General features: G+C 44.1%; 1 protein-coding gene across 1 annotated transcript in view; it reads right to left on the bottom strand.

Moving 5' to 3' along the window:
- Positions 1 to 19,390, bottom strand: part of ATP6V1B1 (ATPase H+ transporting V1 subunit B1) — a 177,121-nt gene that overhangs the window by 86,239 nt on the left and 71,492 nt on the right.

Here is a 19,390-nt window from a genome sequence, read left to right as displayed (position 1 = left end):
AGTGCTTTTCATTCTCAGGACTTTTAGCAGTCCCAGTCTCCTCCTGCTAGAGACTCTTAGGTGTAGTCCACCTAAACTAAAAGCCCACCTTTTTGATGCTGCTTTTAACTCCTAACCCTTATTCACTTTTTCAGAACCCTTATCATCCTCACTTTAATATTCCCTTATCTGTTGTCCTGTTTGTCTGTCCTAATTAGATTGTAAGCTCTGTCGAGCAGGGACTGTCTCTTCATGTTCAAATGTACAGCGCTGTGTACGTCTAGTAGCGCTTTAGAAATGATAAGTAGTAGTAGTAGGTCAACTTGTAGGACATGGATATATATCCTGGTCTCTCATCTCTCACACTTCTTATTGATTCCTTGTTTACAGAAAGTCCTTCCCCCTTAACAATTGTTTCTTTTGTTTAACCTCTCTGAACTAAGCAGTATGATGCACCCAAGGACTTGGGACCCGCCGCCTGGTAATACAGCTTTGCAGCGTATACTCACACTGCCTGAATAATCCCTCCTTTCTCCGCCTTGAGGCACCTCTTCTCCTCTTTACTTATGGAATATGCCCCGTTCCAGGCCTGTTCCTTCTGTTCCACTTCTCCTGCTTACCTCTTGGTGCAAGACTAAGATCTTGAAGGACCCCAGAGCAGGAAACTATCATCTTGTATGTACCTTTTTCTTCTCTGCAGGGCCCACCTAGTGGAGAAGACAAAAGTGTCTCCTAGCCTTTGGTTGTTTATGCTTCCCTTCAAGTCTTGAGGATTTCTCTGATAGTGGACTACTTCTTCCGAATAGATCACTCCATCATTAGTTTGACTGGCAGTATCTCTGGAACAGGGACCCAGAATATTAGTCTTGCACCACACAGAAGGCACATTGTGGAGTCCCACTACAAATGTATTTCCAATAAATCTACCATGTAATGTAATTGACACAGTTCATTCTTACATAGTAACATACGTAGATGACGGCAGAAAAAGACCTGCACGGTCCATCCAGTCTGCCCAACAAGATAAACTCATGTGTGCTAGTTTTTGTGTATACATTACCTTAATTTGTACCTGTCTTTTCAGGGCACAGACCGTATAAGTCCGCCCAGTACTATCCCCAGCCTCCCACCACCAGCCCCGCCTCCACCACCGCTCTGGCACAGACCGTAGTCAATTCTACCCAGCACTATCCCCGCCTCCCAACCACCACCCTGGCACAGACCGATAAAGTCTGCCCATCACTAAGCCCCGCCTCCCAACCGTCTCTGCCACCCATTCAAGGCTAAGCTCCTGAGGATCCCTTCCTTTTGAACAGGATTCCTATATGTTTATCCCACGCATGTTTGAATTCCGTTACCGTTTTCCTCTCCACCACCTCCCATGGGAGGGCATTCCAAGCATCCACCACCCTCTCCGTGAAAAAATACTTCCTGACATTTTTCTTAAGTCTGCCCCCCTTCAATCTCATTTCATGCCCTCTCGTTCTACCGCCTTCCCATCTCCGGAAAAGGTTCGTTTGCGGATTAATACCTTTCAAATATTTGAACGTCTGTATCATATCACCCCTGTTTCTCCTTTCCTCCAGGGTATACATGTCCAGGTCAGCAAGTCTCTCCTCATACGTCTTGTAACGTAAATCCCATACCATCCTCGTAGCTTTTCTTTGCACCGCTTCAATTCTTTTTACATCCTTAGCAAGATATGGCCTCCAAAACTGAACACAATACTCCAGGTGGGGCCTCACCAACGAATTGTACAGGGGCATCAACACCTCTTTTCTTCTGCTGGTCACGCCTCTCCCTATACAGCCTAGCAACCTTCTAGCTACGGCCACCGCCTTGTCACACTGTTTCGTCGCCTTCAGATCCTCAGATACTATCACCCCAAGATCCCTCTCCCCGTCCGTACCTAGCAGACTCTCCCCGCCTAACACATACGCTTCCCATGGATTTCTACTCCCTAAGTGCATCACTTTGCATTTCTTCGCATTGAATTTTAATTGCCAAACCTTAGACCATTCTTCTAGCTTTTTCAGATCCTTTTTCATGTTTTCCACTCCCTCCGGGATGTCCACTGTGTTACAAATCTTAGTATCATCCGCAAATAGGCAAACTTTACCTTCTAACCCTTCGGCAATGTCACTCACAAATATATTGAACAGAATCGGCCCCAGCACCGATCCCTGAGGCACTCCACTACTCACCTTTCCCTCCTCCGAGTGAACTCCATTCACCACCACCCTCTGGCGCCGGTCTGTCAACCAGTTCCTAATCCAGTTCACCACTTTGGGTCCCATCTTCAGCCCATCCAGTTTATTTAAGAGCCTCCTGTGGGGAACCGTGTCAGAAGCCTTACTGAAATCTAAGTAGATTACGTCTATAGCACGTCCACAGTTCAATTCTCTGGTCACCCAATTAAAGAATTCAATGAGATTCGTTTGGCACAATTTCCCTTTGGTAAAACCATGTTGTCTCGGATCTTGCAGCTCATTTTCTTCCAGGAAATTCACTATCCTTTCCTTCAGCATCGCTTCCATTACTTTTCCAATAATCGAAGTGAGGCTTACCGGCCTGTAGTTTCCAGTTTCTTCCCTATCACCACTTTTGTGAAGAGGGACCACTTCCGCCGTTCTCCAATCCCTCGGAACCTCTCCCGTTTCTAAGGATTTATTAAACAAATCTTTAAGAGGACCCGCCAGAACCTCTCTGAGCTCCCTCAATATCCTGGGGTGGATCCCATCCGGTCCCATGGCTTTGTCCACCTTTAGCTTTTCAAGTTGTTCATAGACACTCTCTTCTGTGAACGGTGCTATATCCACTCCATTCTCAAATGAACTTTTGCCAGACCATCGCGGTCCTTCTCCCGGATTTTCTTCAGTAAAAACAGAACAAAAGTATCTATTTAGCAAATTTGCCTTTTCTTCATCATTATCTACATAGCGGTTTGTAGTATCTTTTAGTCTCACAATTCCCTTTTTAGTCACTCTCCTTTCACTAATATACCTGAAGAAATTTTTGTCACCCCTCCTTACATTTCTAGCCATTTGTTCTTCCGCTTGCGCTTTCGCCAGACATATCTCTCTCTTGGATTCTTCATGCCTTTTACTCCATTTTTTCAGAGTGATACTGGATATTTCTGCTCACCCTATTTCAGACTCCTGCTCTTCTGATCCCTAAGTATTTGGTAGGAGTTTGACGGTTTTTTACCGACGGTGTTCTGCAAAATAGCGTGGATAATTTTCTTGAGGCGATATACCATGATCGCTTGGCTTTTCCAATCTTGCATTTTTATATCTATGAGAACAATTTGGACCCCTGAGGCAGGCCTTTTCACACCAAAACATGGCCCGTGTCGGGTCTTTTTCAGAATTAAAGGACTCTGTTTATCTCAATCCTGAAGGACCAGCTGTGCTTTTTTCCTTCTATTGTGTGTGTTTGTATGCTGTTCTACCCTCTCTTTTGTTAATTTGTTTACCCTGAGTATTTGGAACAAGCTCATTGTGTATCAGGTTTCGGACTAAGACAGTATTTCCCAAGTCCGGTCCTGGAGTACCCCTTGCTAGTCAGGTTTTCTAGATATCTACAATGACTATGTATGAAAGAGATTTGCATATATTGGAGACAGTATATGCAAATCAAGTTCATGCATATTCATTGTGGATATCCTGAAAACCTGACTGGCAAGGGGTACTCCAGGAATGGACTTGGGAAACACTAGACTAATACACTAATCTGTTACAGCCCAGGAAACAATCCAGAATGACTCTTTGGCTTGAGGAGGTCTGGAAGGAGCTGAGATTCTAATAGGACGTAAAGTGGCAAAATGAGAGAGACTTAGCACAGGAATCTATGCAGAACTTTCTATGTTGTAATGACCACCTATGCAGAGAGGAGTTTAGCCACACAAGAATCCTGTCTACAAAGGGATGCAGAGACATCAGTGCACTCATCATTTAAATCCAGTGGTAATGAAGGCAATAGCTCTTAAACCTGGATGCAAGGAACCGAGACCATATTAATGCACATCCCTAGAAATGATGAGCATTACGCTTGACTGCAGAAATGTATCCGGTTCCATAGCAGACTCCACACAAACCATTGATTCTGCTGCTAACACATACCCAACACACTAAAATATATGAATGTTTCTATACTGATCAGCACACTCTCCTGTATTTGTACATGTTTTGGTGCATAAATGATTTGTTTACCACATTAGGCATAAAAATATTTTTCTACATGTAACCTTTGTTTGCCTGGTGAGTATTCAGTCAGAAGATTCTATGTTCCCTCTTTATACACATGCATTAGGAAATTGTGTACTAGACCAGCACATAATTCTAACACACAGCTTATTACATCAGTCTGTGACTATGACTAAGATGGCCAGCAGCTCTGATATATATGTTTCAGAAGTAAACTACATAAGGAAAATTGCCAACTGCAGAAGTATAACAATCTGTTGAAGAACTATTGTTTTCATTTCCCAAGGTGCTTTGACAAAAAGCATGAGGGAATGATTATGACTAGTGTTTATGACAGCATGAGCAGAGCTGGATTGACAAAACTAATACTATACTGGCTGGAAATTCTGATGCATTGCCGAGGGTTAGGCACCGCCTGAGGCAGAAGCAAATGGGAGGGAGGGAGGACAAAGCGGGTATAAGTAGGGTCTTGGGATTGAGTCACAGATAAGGTGTTTCAAAGGTGCAGGGCTTCCCAAATATTGACCACTCTTGCCCAGATGGGCACTACATTTTTAGCCCTCGAAAGGGGCTGGAAAAGAGGCATTACTGAGCCACCAGGGCCTCAAAGTTTCCCCAAGGAGGATTTTGGCCACTGATCCTTTAAGGTCTAATTTGTAAAGTCATTTTTGAATGTATGTGGTCACATATGAATGTAAATGTAATGTGGTAAAATTCCAACCAGTGTACAAGACTGTGCTTTGACATGATACTGCATACTCTGTCAGTATAAGTCTGGGCAGACTTATACGGTCTGTGCCAGAGCCGGTGGTGGGAGGCGGGGGCTGGTGGTTGGGAGGCGGGGATAGTGCTGGGCAGACTTATACGGTCTGTGCCAGAGCCGGTGGTGGGAGGCGGGGCTGGTGGGTGGGAGGCGGGGATAGTGCTGGGCAGACTTATACGGTCTGTGCCCTGAAGAGGACAAGTACAAATCAAGGTAGGGTATACACAAAAAGTAGCACATATGAGTTTATCTTGTTGGGCAGACTGGATGGACCGTGCAGGTCTTTTTCTGCTGTCATCTACTATGTTACTATGTAGTAGGCATGTACAAGGATGAAGCTTGGAAATAGCAAGGCTAGAATTTGCAAGTACACACATAGGGCCAAATTCTATAAATGGCGCCTTAAAAATTGGTGCCGAAAAACCACACAGTTAGCGTGATTCTACATATTATGCCTAAAGTTAGGTGTATTTTACAGAATATGTCTAAGTGCCATTCTTGCGACTAAACTTTAGGTACACCCATTTAGGCCACCTAAGACCAGGCCTAAATACCTGTGACTAATTTAGGCTCAGATCAGGTGTATTCTATAATAGTAGCATAGTTTTTTGAAACACCCACAACCCGCCCATTTCACCCTCGTGGCCACACCCCCTTTTTGACTGCATGCATTAGAATTACACACACTCCCCCAGATTCTCTATAGAGCGCCTAGAGATTGGCACCAAAATTGGTGTGGATTCTATAACAATAGGCGTAATTTAACAAGCTTAGGGGCCCTTTAACTAAGACTCCCCCAAAAGTGGCCTGCGCTAGTGTAGGCACGTGTTTTGGACACACGCAGGTCAATTTTTCAGCGCACCTGGAAAAAAGGCTTTTTTGTGGCCGAAAATGGACATGCGGCAAAATTAAAGCCAGCACACGTCCATTTTGGGCCTGAGACCTAACTGCCACCCATTGACTTAGCGGTAAGGTCTCACCGGCTAACCGGTCAGTAAGCGGCGTGTTTTGGGCATGTGTCAAAAATGGAATTACTGTCCGGGGCACGTGTTAGCCAGGTGGTAGTTCTAATTAGTAAAAGGGCCCCTTAACAAGCTAATGAGCAGTTAACAGGCAATAATGAGCACAAATTTGCAGAATTTACGCATGCAACTCACTAAGCATATTCTGTAATGATGTGTGCCAAACTTCTAATGTGCGCAGGGAAAAAGGGGCATGATTATAGGCGGGGAGATGGGCATTTTGTGGACATCCCGAAATTTAGTGCCTAGTTACAGAATATGGCCCAATGCACCTAAATCTACGTGCAGAGATTTACGCCAAGCTTTGGTCAGTATAAATGGATGTGCGTAGATTTTGGCGCTGAGATATGAACTACGCATATTCTATAATGGGTGCCTAAATCTAGGCACTGATTATACAATACGCTTAATCTGCACTGATTTCATCACCGATCTTTTAGGCACCATATACAGAATGTCCCCCACTGCCTTGTAGCATATGCCTAGAAAGTTGTGTGTGTAAATTCTAATTAAATTCAATTAGTGCTGTTAATTGGTTAAGTACCAATTATCGGCACTGATTGGCTTGTAAATCAATTAAGTTGTGCGTGCAATTTGTCAATGCGCGCACAACTTAAGGTGCCATATATACAGAATTTGGGAGATAGATGATAAAATACACTAATTAATGTGCATAATTAAATAATTTAGGCATGGTGTAAATGTCCTCACCTGCAATATAGCTGTGCTTTCTGTGCTTACACTAGTCTAATATAATAATTCGCACCTCTAACATGCTGAAGCTGACTCCGTGGCAGTGAAGCCGTGTAGTGTTGGTAGGGTTCGTAATTGCACTTCCAATCACTGCCCCGCCCTCAAGGGAACTCGGTGGTTTCGCTTCAATTTCTGCAGTTCCTGTGGTCCCGCCCTTCTGCAAACAGGAAATGAGGACGGGACCAGAGGAACAGCTGAAACAAGCGGCGTCTGTACTTGCTCCACTTCAGTGTTGCCGGACGAGCAGGAGGTAAAACTTTTTAAACAGCAGCTGCCACGTACGAAGGGCTGGGGCACCCGAACATGTCCTCCTTGCTGTTGGAGGCCACAGAGACAGAGGGAGGGAGGCGCTGGCTGGCGGAAATGGGAGAAAGGGTGCGCGGACATCAAAGGAGGGGAGGTCCTGAGACTAAGAGGCATATTTTCAAAGCACTTTGGGAGGCTAAGTTCCATAGGTTTCTATGGAACTTTGGGAGGCTAAGTGCTTTGAAAATATGCCTCTAGGGGGGTCCTGAGACAAGAGAGAGAGGGGGGAGGGGGTGCTGCGACAACAGGGGGGAGGGGGTCCTGAGATGACAGGGGGGCCTGAGACGAGGGAGGAGGGGGAGAGGAGGGGGGAGAACATTAATGGCAGAAGGTCATTACCTTGCTAGCGCCCGTTTCATTTCAATGAGAAACGGGCTTTTTTTACTAGTATTCTATAAAGACACATACTATAGGTACCTCTGTGTCTTTATAAAATAGCGTTAAATAGGTGCCTACTTGCCCTCTTATATCGGGATGCACCCTCGGATTCTATATATGGTACCCAAAATTGCACACACAATTTAATTGAGTAATGAGCCAATTAGTGCCAATAATTGGGTGCTAATAATTATTATCATTAATTGATAACAATTTGGATCCGTGTATGCATCTTGTTAAGCACTATTCTATAAAGATGTGCAAGCAGATTATCTAGCGTGTAACTGAAAAGGGGCGTGGCCATTTGAGGGGCATGGGCGGGTCAGGGGTGCTCACTAAAGATGCATGTATTATAAATTCGGGGGAATCTGTGCCTAATTGATGCACAAGGATTTACACATAGAGGCTGGCATAAAATATTTTTTAAGTTGTTTATTGAGGGTGGGAGGGGGTTAGTGACCATTGGGGGAGTAAGGGGAGGTCATCCCCAATTCCCTCCGGTGGTCATCTGGTCAGTCCGGGCACATTTTTGAGGCTTGGTTGTAAGAAAAAAGGGACCAAGTAAAGTCGGCCAAGTGCTCATCAGGGACGCCATTCTTTTTCCATTATGGGTCGAGGACGCCCATGTGTTTGGCACGCCCAAATCCCGCCTTCGCTACACCTCCAATACACCCTCGGGAACTTTGGTTGCCCCCGCAACGGAAAGCAGTTGGGGACGCCCAAAATCGGCTTTCGATTATGCCGATTTGGGCAACCCTGGGAGAAGGATGCCTAGCTCCCGATTTGTGTCGAAAGATGGGCGCCCTTCTCTTTCGAAAATAAGCCTGATAGGCACCTATGCGGCTTAGTAAAATGGGCCCCTATAGCCCCTATAATTTTTTTGAGGGGGGGAGCGGATACATTACTATGGTATCACTGATATTTTCTGCCTAATTATACTTCTCAAGTGACATACAATTGCACAGTCACTATTTTTATACTGATCTTTGTTATAAATTCACATGCTTGCAGAATTTTATAATTTCCCTTCCTGTCTTTTGAGCCCATCTGGGAACACTAGAGTTTTTGTGAGGACAGTAGGTTTTCTTCTTGGTTGAGCAGATTGCAGGATACGAGGGTTGTCTTATTCTGATAAACTGTTCCGCTTAAAAGGACAGGCACACCAGGGATCAGGTGAAAATATGCCTCTCATTTTTAGTAACTCAGAAAAACAAAGATAAGCACATTTTGATCAACTGGGGCTTCACAGTCCCAAGGTCATGTCATTCATTGAATTGAGTTTGCCCTCAACTCACATGCAAGAGGTGGAGGGTCATTAAGCAAGGCATTCATGAGGCAGCCAATCACAAAGCCCTAAACAGCTTTGTAAAAACTGTTGACTACAGAAACAGAGAATAGTTTACCCCATTCATTAGGGAGAATAAACTTGGATAAAAACAATGATTTTCTGACTGATTTGCTCCATTGTTCTGTTAGATACCATTAAAAAAATGTTTTAAATGCTGGGATTTAAGGCATCTTTTGTGAAGCACTTGATGGGCTGTTTTGCAGTAGTTTCATGAGTTCAGCCTCCGATGGCCTGTTTGTGCTCTAAGAGATGGTTTGCAAAAAAAAAAAAAAAAAAAAGAGGACTTTGTCAGGGGTGTAGGGGGAAGGGATGATTTTGGATCTAGTTTTCTCTTGTTTTACTTGTAGCTCAAGGCAGTGGCGTACCAAGGTGGGGGCGGTCCGCCCCGGGTGCACGCCGCTGGGGGGGTGCCGCAGCGCGCACCTGTCTGCTCCCAGTTCGCTATGCTCGCTAAATTCTCTCGTTCGCTGCAGCTCCCTCCTTCTGCCCCGGAACAGGTTACTTCCTGTTCCTGGGCGGAGGGAGCTGCAGCGAACGAGAGAATTTAGCGAGCGTAGCGAACTGGGAGCAGACAGGCGCGCGCTGCGGCACCCCCCCCAATGGCGTGCACCCGGAGGGGTGTCATTTTGCGGGGGGGGGGGGCGCTGCACCCAGGGGGGGGGCGCATCGGCGATCCGCCCCGGGTGCTGTCGAGGGTAGGAACGCCACTGGCTCAAGGTGAGATACATGGGTATGGTAGGCCTTTCCCTGTCCCTGGAGAGCTTACCATCTAAATTTTTACCTGAAACAAGATCTAAAGAAGCAGCAGTGGGATTTGAACTGGACTTCCCTGGTTTTCAGCCTGCTGTTCTAACCATTAGACTACTCTTCCAGTTTGCTTGGACACCACTTTGACATTTTCATTATGTGATGGACTACATTAAACCTAGCTTTCATTATTTCCTTTTATTATGTAAATCAAATTCAGTTGTCAGAGATATTTATTTCAGTCCTAAAACCAGTTTCTCATCAGTTTACTGTAGGATGTGACAGGAAGGTTTAGCTACTATTAAGCTTGCCTCGCCAATGGTATGGGCCACCTGAGGTTGAACTCTCTCTCCCTCTCTAACCCGCCCCCTCCTCCACACCCTGGTCTGGCATCTATCTACCTCCCTCTTTCGTCCTCCAAATGCTGCAGCACATCACCAGCAGAGGCCTTGCTGAAAGCTGCCTCTCTTTGGCCAGTGGAGCCTTTTCTCTGAATGTTTTGCCTCAATGATGCAACTTTCTGTGGGTGAGGTACACAGAGGAAAGGCTCTGCTGGCCAAATAGAGGCAGCATTCAGCATGGGGAGAGAAGCAAGACAGATGATGGACCCGGACATGGAGGGGGAATCTATACAGATGCCAGATCCAGGTGTGAGGGGGATGGTGAGATGTTGGAATTATGTGGAGGGGGAGGAGAGAAGAAGAGATACTAGATCTTGGGAAAGAGGGGAAAGCAAAGGGAAGACAGAAAGAAAGAGAGAGACCTGGACCAAAGGAGAGGGAAAGAGAGGGGGAAGATGCTGGACTCAGGGGAGCAGAAGGAAGAGAGAGAGAGAGAGATTGAGATGCTGGACTAACAGAGGGGATGGGGGAGAGATGCCAGACCAGGAAGGGAAGGGGGTCAGGGGTGGGTGTGCAGAAGGAAGGGAAGAGAGGAGAGAATCTGGACATGTGGAGGGATGGGGACACAGAAGAGATGCTGGCAGTGGATGGCGCATAGGGACAGGGTCACAGGGGGCAATACTGAATCCAAGGGGAAGGACAGCGACACAGAGGGTTAAGCTGAACAGAGTAACATAGGGACAAATAGGAGAGATGCTGAACATAGGGGTAGGATAGGGACAGGGACACAGAGGGGAGATACTGAACAGGATAGATTTACCCTTCGCTATCACCTATAATGTTCTATTACGTATTGTGTTGACATTGTAAATAGTATACCATGCCATACTTTGTATTGTTTTTGAATATTTTTACTGCTGTAATTGTCTATTGCTCATGCTTGATCTATTCTTACTGTACACCGCCTTGAGTGAATTCCTTCGAAAAGACAGTAAATAAATCCTAATAAATAAATAAATATACAATTAAAACAATAAATAATTAATAACAGCCTACATCATAGAAGGAGAGAATCTATACATCTACTTAACACATAATTAAAGAAAAATAAAAAAGATCCTTTACTTCTTCAATTCTTCAGACTCAAAAATCTAATCTGAACTCCAAAATATGTGTCTTAACTCCAGCTAGGCCTCAAATTCCTGGAAGAATTACCCCAGCTGAAAAGATTCAAAGAAAATATATTGTTTCTCCTGAAATGTAATGTAAAACAATCTGATCAGAATTTGACTAACTAAGGACTTCCTTAAATATTTCCTAACTAGGATCTCAGCCGATAAAAAGTGAGTAATGGGGAAATTAAGGAATTTTCCACAGCCTCTAATTTGTTCGATAAATAGAGGCTATCCTTAATGGCTGAAATGCTCGCATTTTGTAAAGAAACAATCTTATTATCAACATTTTGAAGAAGAAAGCTGAGACACTTTAACATCAAGATCCTTAAACTTAAGAACTGATTCAGAAGTGAAGGAGCAGAGCCTAGTCACTACATCCTTCAATAAAGTCTCAGTCCTAGAAACAACCATCCATATATCTTTAAGTGTAATGCCTGATTGAAGTGAAGAAGTCACATCAGTCAAACCTGCTGGTAACACGACTTCAGTAGGTAAAGAAATAGTTTGTCCTTGCAGGGGATCACCCTGTACTTGGGGTTCCCCTTGTGCAGACAAGAACTGCAACAATATATTAGGCTGGGATGGTGGAGTTCTAGCCAAAGGGCTCAAAGAGATATCCTCAGAGGAATATGCCATATGGTTCTCACCTTTTGAAGACATTATCAAATGTCTATCCATCGGGCCAGTCACTTTGGGTGTAGAGGAGCCCACCACTTCTGTTTTGTTCTTCATTTTCCTTCCCTTCGGCATCATAACACAGCAAGAGGGACTCACCGCTTCCTTGAGACCGCAGCTCCAATATAACTCTATCTCCTAATCAGCTTCTCAAAGGCTCCAAGGGGCTCCCAAGGGGCAGGGTGTGCACTTCGGGCATGCCCCTTCAGCCATGCCCTGTGGCTGCACACCGCAGGCTGCATGCTTTTCAGATGGAACAGGAGGGTATCACCAGATGACATCATACACCTTCACCGTCTCACATACACCTCAAGAAAGACTTGATGGTACCAGCTCTCCTGGCTACAGAAGTCTGTGGTATATTCTCACCTCCCAGGTATATACTATTTAAAAAGATTCCACTACCTCTCACACTTTCTGCATAGCATAAAGGGGTAGATTCTACAAAGGGCGCCAAAAATTTAGTGGCAGAAATATGGGTTCTAAGCACCAATTCTGTAATGGCAATTGCAGATAAAAAAATATTTTCTAAACATTAAATATACTTTTTGAACAAAAAAAGTTTTTAATGCTTTTCTAAACAGAAAATAATCTCATAGAGGGGCATAAACGAACGCGACCACCCATGTGTAAAAACGTCCATCTCCGGAGACGGCTCCGCAAAGAGGCGGAGCGAACCGTAAAATCGAAACGAGATGGCCGTCCATCTTCGGTTTCGATTATACAGTTCGGCCCGCTGAAATCCCATCATTTGTGTCGACTCTAGAGATAGACGACACAAATGGTGAGATCACTGGACCTAGAGATGGCCGTCCGCGGTTTTCAGCGATAATCGAAACCGCTGCCGGCCATCTCAAAAATGGACCTAATCCAAGCCATTTGGTCGTGGGAGGGGCCAGCATTCGTAGTGCACTGGTCCCCCTGAGATGCCTCTATGCCAGCCTCAAATATCATACCTAGCTCCATGACAGCAGTATGCAGGTCCCCGGAGCAATTTTAGTTTAGTTGGTGCTGCGCAGGACCCATGCAGAGAGCAAAAATCGGAAGAAAAAAAAAACATGCAAGTGCAGTCAGGGACGTCCAAATTAAAACAATAGTAATAGGGGGATTCAAACCAGCCACCATCTGATTACAAGACTTGTGCTCTAACCACTGCACCACTTATTCAGCTGCCTAGACCTTTCTTCCCTTTCCATTAAGTCCCTCCAAGTTTCTGTCAGCCAATCACAGTCCGTTTAGCTGACACCGGTCAGGTAAATGAGCTGTGGGCTGACAGAAACTTGGAGGGACTTAATGGAAAGGGAAGAAATGTCTAAGCAGCTGAATAAGTGGTGCAGTGGTTAGAGCACAAGTCTTGTAATCAGATGGTGGCTGGTTTGAATCCCCCTATTACTATTGTTTTAATTTGGACGTCCCTGACTGCACTTGCATGTTTTTTTTTTGGACGTCCCTGACTGCACTTGCATGTTTTTTTTGGGATGTCCCTGACTGCACTTGCATGTTTTTTTTTCTTCAGACTTTTGCTCTCTGCGTGGGTCCCGCGCAGCACCAACTAAACTAAAATTGCTCGGGGGACCTGCATACTGCTGTCATGGAGCTAGGTATGGTATTTGAGGCTGACATAGAGGCTGGAAAAAATATTTAAACAGTTTGTTTTTTAGGGTGGGAGGGGGTTAGTGACCACTGGGGGAGACAGGGGAGATTATCCCCAATTCCCTCCGGTGGTCATCTGGTCAGTTTGGGCACTTTTGGAAGCTTGGTCGTGAAAAAAACAGGACCAACTTTGTGTGGACTAAATGCTCGTCGGGGACGTCTTGCTTCTTTCCATTATCAGGCGCAGAGGTCCATCTGTTAACCACGCCCTAGAACGCCCCTGTCCAGCCTTCGCTACCATTCAGCCACACCCCCGAGAATTTCGCCTGTCCCTGTGACGGAAAGCAGTTGGGGCCATCCAAATTCAGCTTTCGATTATACCTGTTTTTGAGACGGACGTCCATCTCCCGATTTGTGTCGGAAGATGGGCGTCCGTCTCTTTCGAAAATAAGCTGGATAGTGACCTAATTGAAGATGATAGGGAATTCCAAAGCAAAGCAGCCTGGTAAGCAGGATCGCCTGGTGACTTGCCTGCCTAGTGCAAAGGTGGCGGACATCACGCGTCACCTAGATAGGATTTTAGATAGTGCTGGGGAGAAGCTGGCTGTCTTGGTACATGTGGGTACCAATGACATAGGAAAATGTGGGAGAGAGGTTCTGGAAGCCAAATTTAGGCTCTTAGGTAGAAAGCTCAAATCCAGATCCTCTAGGGTAGCGTTTTCTGAAATGCTACCATTCCACGTGCAGGACCCAAGAGACAGACAGAGCTCCAGAGTCTCAATGCATGGATGAGACGATGGTGCAGGGAGGAGGGTTTTAGATTTGTTAGGAACTGGGCAACATTCTGGGGAAGGGGGAGCCTATTCCGAAAGGATGGGCTCCACCTTAACCAGGGTAGGACCAGGCTGCTGGCATTGGCATTTAAAAAGGAGGTAGAGCAGCTTTTAAACTAGAAACAGGGGGAAGGCCGACAGTCGCTCAAAAGTGCATGGTTCGGGATAAGGTATCTTTCAAAGATTTCATCAAAACAGGGAAGATAGGGTATCCTGATAGTGAGGTTGCAAAAGAGACCGTAGTAGATCAGGTGTCCTTAAATAAAAATCAGACAAAAGATTGCAAATTAATACTGTCAAGTACTAAGCATCATGTAAATAGGAACAACAAACATACTTTGAAATGTCTATATGTGAATGCCAGGAGCCTAAGAAATAAGATGGGAGAGTTAGAATATATTGCACTCAATGAAAAATTAGATATAATAGGTATCTCTGAGACCTGGTGGAAGGAGGCTAACCAGTGGGACAATGTCATACCGGGGTACAAATTATATCATAGTGATAGGGTGGATCGAATTGGTGGAGGGGTAGCATTGTATATTAACGAGAGCCTTGAATCAAATAGATTGAACATTTTGCAGGAAACAAAACACTTCTTGGAATCACTGTGGATTGAAATTCCATGTGTAAAGGGGAAAAGGATAGTGATAGGAGTGTACTACCGTCCGCCTGGCCAGGATGAACAGACGGATGCAGAAATGTTAAAGGAAATTAGGGGCACAAACAAACTGGGCAACACAATAATACTGGGTGATTTCAATTACCCCGATACTCACTGGGTAAATGTAACGCTAGGGAGGTAAAATTCCTTGATGAAATCAAGGACAGCTTTATGGAGCAGCTGGTACAGCAGCCGACAAGAGAAGGAAAAATTCTAGACCTAGTCCTTAGTGGAGCTCATGATCTGGTGTGGGAGGTAATGGTGCTGGGGCCGCTTGATAACAGTGGTCATAATATGATCGCATTTGATATTAGCTTTGAAGTAAGTATAGCGTTTAACTTTAAAAAATGAGACTATGATAAAATTAGAAGAACGGTGAAAAAAAAAACTTAGAAGAGCGACTGCGAGGGTCAAAAATTTACATCAGTCGTGGATGCTGTTCAAAAACCCCATCCTGGAGGCCCAGACCAAATATATTCTGCGTATTAAAAAAGGAGTATGGAAGACCAAACGACAGCCGGCGTGGTTAAAAAGTGAGGTGAAGGAAGCTATTAGAGCTAAAAGAAAATCCTTCAGAAAATGGAAGAAACCGACTGAAAATAATAAGAAACAGCATAAGGAATGTCAAGTCAAATGCAAAGTGCTGATAATGAAGGCTAAAAGGGACTTTGAAAAAAAGATTGCATTGGAGGCAAAAACACATAGTAAAAAATTGTTTAGGTATATCAAAAGTAGGAAGCCGGCAAAAGAATCGGTTGGACCGCTAGATGACCGAGGAGTAAAAGAGGCGATCGGGGAAGACAAAGCCATAGAGGAGAGATTAAATGAATTCTTTGCTTCCGTCTTCACCGAGGAAGATTTGGGTGGGATACCGGTGCCAGAAATGGTATTCGAAGCTGACTAGACAGAGAAACTTAATGAATTCTCTGTAAACTTGGAGGATGTAATGGGGCAGTTCTACAAACTGAAGAGTAGCAAATCTCCTGGACCAGATGGTATTCATCCCAGAGTACTGATAGAACTGAAAAATGAGCTTGTGGAGCTATTGCTAGTAATATGTAATTTATCCTTAAAATCAAGTGTGGTACCAGAAGATTGGAGGGTGGCAAATGTAACGCCAATTTTTAAAAAAGGTTCCAGAGGAGATCCGGGAAATTATAGACCGGTGAGTGCCGGGCAAAATGGTATAGACTATTATTAAGAACAAAATTACAGAGCATATTCAAAAGCATGGATTAATGAGACAAAGTCAACATGGATTTAGTGAAGGGAAATCTTGCCTCACCAATCTACTACATATCTTTGAAGGGGTGAACAAACATGTGGATAAAGTTGAGCCGGTTGATATTGTGTATCTGGATTTTCAGAAGGCATTTGACAAAGTACCTCATGAAAGACTCCAGAGGAAATTGGAGAGTCATGGGATAGGAGGTAGTGTTCTATTGTGGATTAAAAACTGGTTAAAAGAAAACAGAGAGTAGGGTTAAATGGTCAGAATTCTCAATGGAGAAGGGTAGTTAGTGGGGTTCCCCAGGGGTCTGTGCTGGGACCGCTGCTTTTTAACATATTTATAAATGACTTAGAGATGGGAGTAACTAGTGAGGTAATTAAATTTGCTGATGACACAAAGTTATTCAAAGTCATTAAATCGCAGGAGGATTGTGAAAAATTGCAAGAGGACCTTACGAGACTGGGAGACTGGGCGTCTAAATGGCTGATGACGTTTAATGTGAGCAAGTGCAAAGTGATGCATGTGGGAAAGAGGAACCCGAATTATAGCTACGTCATGCAAGGTTCCACGTTAGGAGTCACGGACCAAGAAAGGGATCTAGGTGTCATCGTTGATAGGTTGAAACCTTCTGCTCAGTGTGCTGCTGTGGCTAAGAAAGCAAATAGAATGTTAGGTATTATTAGGAAAGGAATGGAAAACAAAAATGAGGATATTATAATGCCTTTGCATCGCTCCATGGTGCGACTGCACCTCAAATATTTTGTTCAATTCTGGTCGCCACATCTCAAAAAAGATATAGTGGAATTAGAAGAGGTGCAGAGAAGGGCGGCGAAAATGATAAAGGGGATGGGACGACTTCCCTATGAGGAAAGCCTAAACCGGCTTGGGCTCTTCGGCTTGGAGAAAAGGCAGCTGAGGGGAGATATGGTAGAGGTCTATAAAATACTCAGTGGAGTTGAACGGGTAGATGTGAAGCGTCTGTTTACGCTTTCCAAAAATACTAGGTCTAGGGGGCATGCAATAAAGCTACAATGTAGTAAATTTAAAATGAATCAGAGAAAAGTTTTCTTCACTCAAAGTGTAATTAAACTCTGGAATTCGTTGCCAGAGAATGTAGTAAAGGCGGTTAGCTTAGCGGAGTTTAAAAAAGGTTTGGACGGCTTCCTAAAGGAAAAGTCCATAGACCGTTATTAAATGGACTGGGGGAAAGTCCACTATTTCTGGGACATGCAGTATAAAATCTTTTGTACTTTTTGGGGATCTTGCCAGGTATTTGTGACCTGGATTAGCCACTGTTGGAAACAGGATGCTGGGCTTGATGGACCTTTGGTCTTTCCCAGTATGGCAATACTTATGTACTTATGTACTTTTGATTGATTGATTGATTGATTGATTGGGATTTATTAACCGCCTTTATGGAGAGATTCACCCAATGCGGTGTACAGCTGCTACAGTTTAACAAAAAACTTAAAATATGATGTTAACAATTTGAAAGTTTGATCTTTTTCACAACAGAAAAGAGTAGCATCAATTGGTTCTAGAAGGAATGTACTTCCATTTAGGAACTATATAAAATCGGCCATATACAAAGGTGCATTAAAATACGAAGGTACACAATTTGAATTCAACTCTAGCCTCAATTGATAACCAATTTAGTCTAAGAAAACTAGGGGTTATAGAGTCATACTTTCAAACAGAATAAACCAGTCTAATCGCTGCATTCTGAATCATTTGAAGCCTTCTAATTAAAGCTTCAGGATATCCAGTGTAAACAATATTACAGTAATCTATCTGAAATAGCATTAATGTTTGAACTACTGCGAGATGCCACAAAAAGTCAGACAGGCATTTCCTCAGCCCAGCTGCAAGGGGCTGGAGCATGAGAGCTGTGCTCCTACCCCTACTGACCCACTAGACCACCAGGAAAAAGAGGTAGGCCCGGGGGGGGCCTACCTAGACCGCTGGGGGGGGGGGGTTGGAGGATGGGCAACCCTCTGGGGGATGGCGCAGCCTGGAGAGAGAGAGGGAGGGGGTCCGGGAAGGGGATTGTTGCAAAAAAATAACAAATTAAAAAGTTGTTTGGGTCCCGGCCGATATTCAGCTGGGGCCTGCATAGCTTCAAGCAAATTTTGAGATTCATAACAGGTATTACTTTATGTAGGAAGCAACTGAAAGCTTGTGGTTCCTTATTCAGCCGACGGCAGTCAGCGCTTTTTTGGCTGCCGACGACAGTATGCCCAGATGTTAAATGCCAGGCCATGTCTGGGCACTGGCATTGAACATGTGATTATGCAAAACGGAATAACTTCTATCCAGTTAAATGCAATATTCAACATTTAAGCAGCTAAATTAAACTGGATAAATATAGGATTGTATTTTATACAGTTCTATTTATCCAGTTAACCTATCCGGTTAACTTCTGAATAGCGGCACTTAACTGGATAAGTGCCAACTCTGCCCCAGACTGCCCACAAAATAGCTAGTTTCAGCTTAGGCACTAACTGGGTATTTCGGCAGCACAATCTTGTTAAGTGTCCATGTCGAGTCATATTGAAGTGTAATAAAGAGCTGCAGGATTTCACCATCTATTGTCTTTACCTTCTCTACTGTGTTTGTGCACATGCTTACAGAATGGTGCATAATGAGATTATTGTCATTTGCATTTGAGCATGCCCCCTATCTTTATACATTGCCTTATAGAATTACCTGCTATACATATAATCAATGGCACTTATAGCTGCAAGTTCTGAAACTGCCACATCCTCTTAAAGCACCAGTACTTTTATTTGGAAGCTGCCGAGTGATGTCATTCTTTATTTCCACATATATTTTTCTAGAATCGCTGTTACTGCTGCCCTAGTTAGCATCCATATACATGTTTCACAAAAGCTTTCAGGTTCGTCAGAGCCTTTTGTAAAATAATGGAGAATTGCAAACATCCTGACCTGGACATGTCAATTCCTAACTCAACAATCTCTACAAAATGCGGCTTTTAGTACAGCAGAAAAAAAAATTAAAATCACTTATGCAGTTTTATCTACTGCCAACCCCCCAAGTGCTTTTAAATATCAGGCCAAATCTAGATAATTACAGCAGAAAGAGTCTTGTTATTTTTAGCATGCACCAAAAAAAAAGTTTTTTTTAGGGTTGTAAGAAATGACACCAGTGACTAGAAACTAAGGGGTCCTTTAACTAAGGTGTGCTGAAAAATGGCCTGCAATAGTGTAGGCCCGGGTTTTGGGCGCATGCAGAGTCATTTTTCAGTGCACCTGGAAAAAAGGCCTTTTTAAAAAAATTTTGCCGAAATTGGATGTGCAGCAAAATGAAAATTGCCGCGCGTCCATTTTGGGTCTGAGACCTTACCACCAGCCATTGAC

The sequence above is a fragment of the Microcaecilia unicolor genome, chromosome 2 (assembly GCF_901765095.1).
Source record: "Microcaecilia unicolor chromosome 2, aMicUni1.1, whole genome shotgun sequence".
Classification (NCBI taxonomy): domain Eukaryota; kingdom Metazoa; phylum Chordata; class Amphibia; order Gymnophiona; family Siphonopidae; genus Microcaecilia; species Microcaecilia unicolor.
This window is presented reverse-complemented; position numbering and strand designations above follow the sequence as displayed.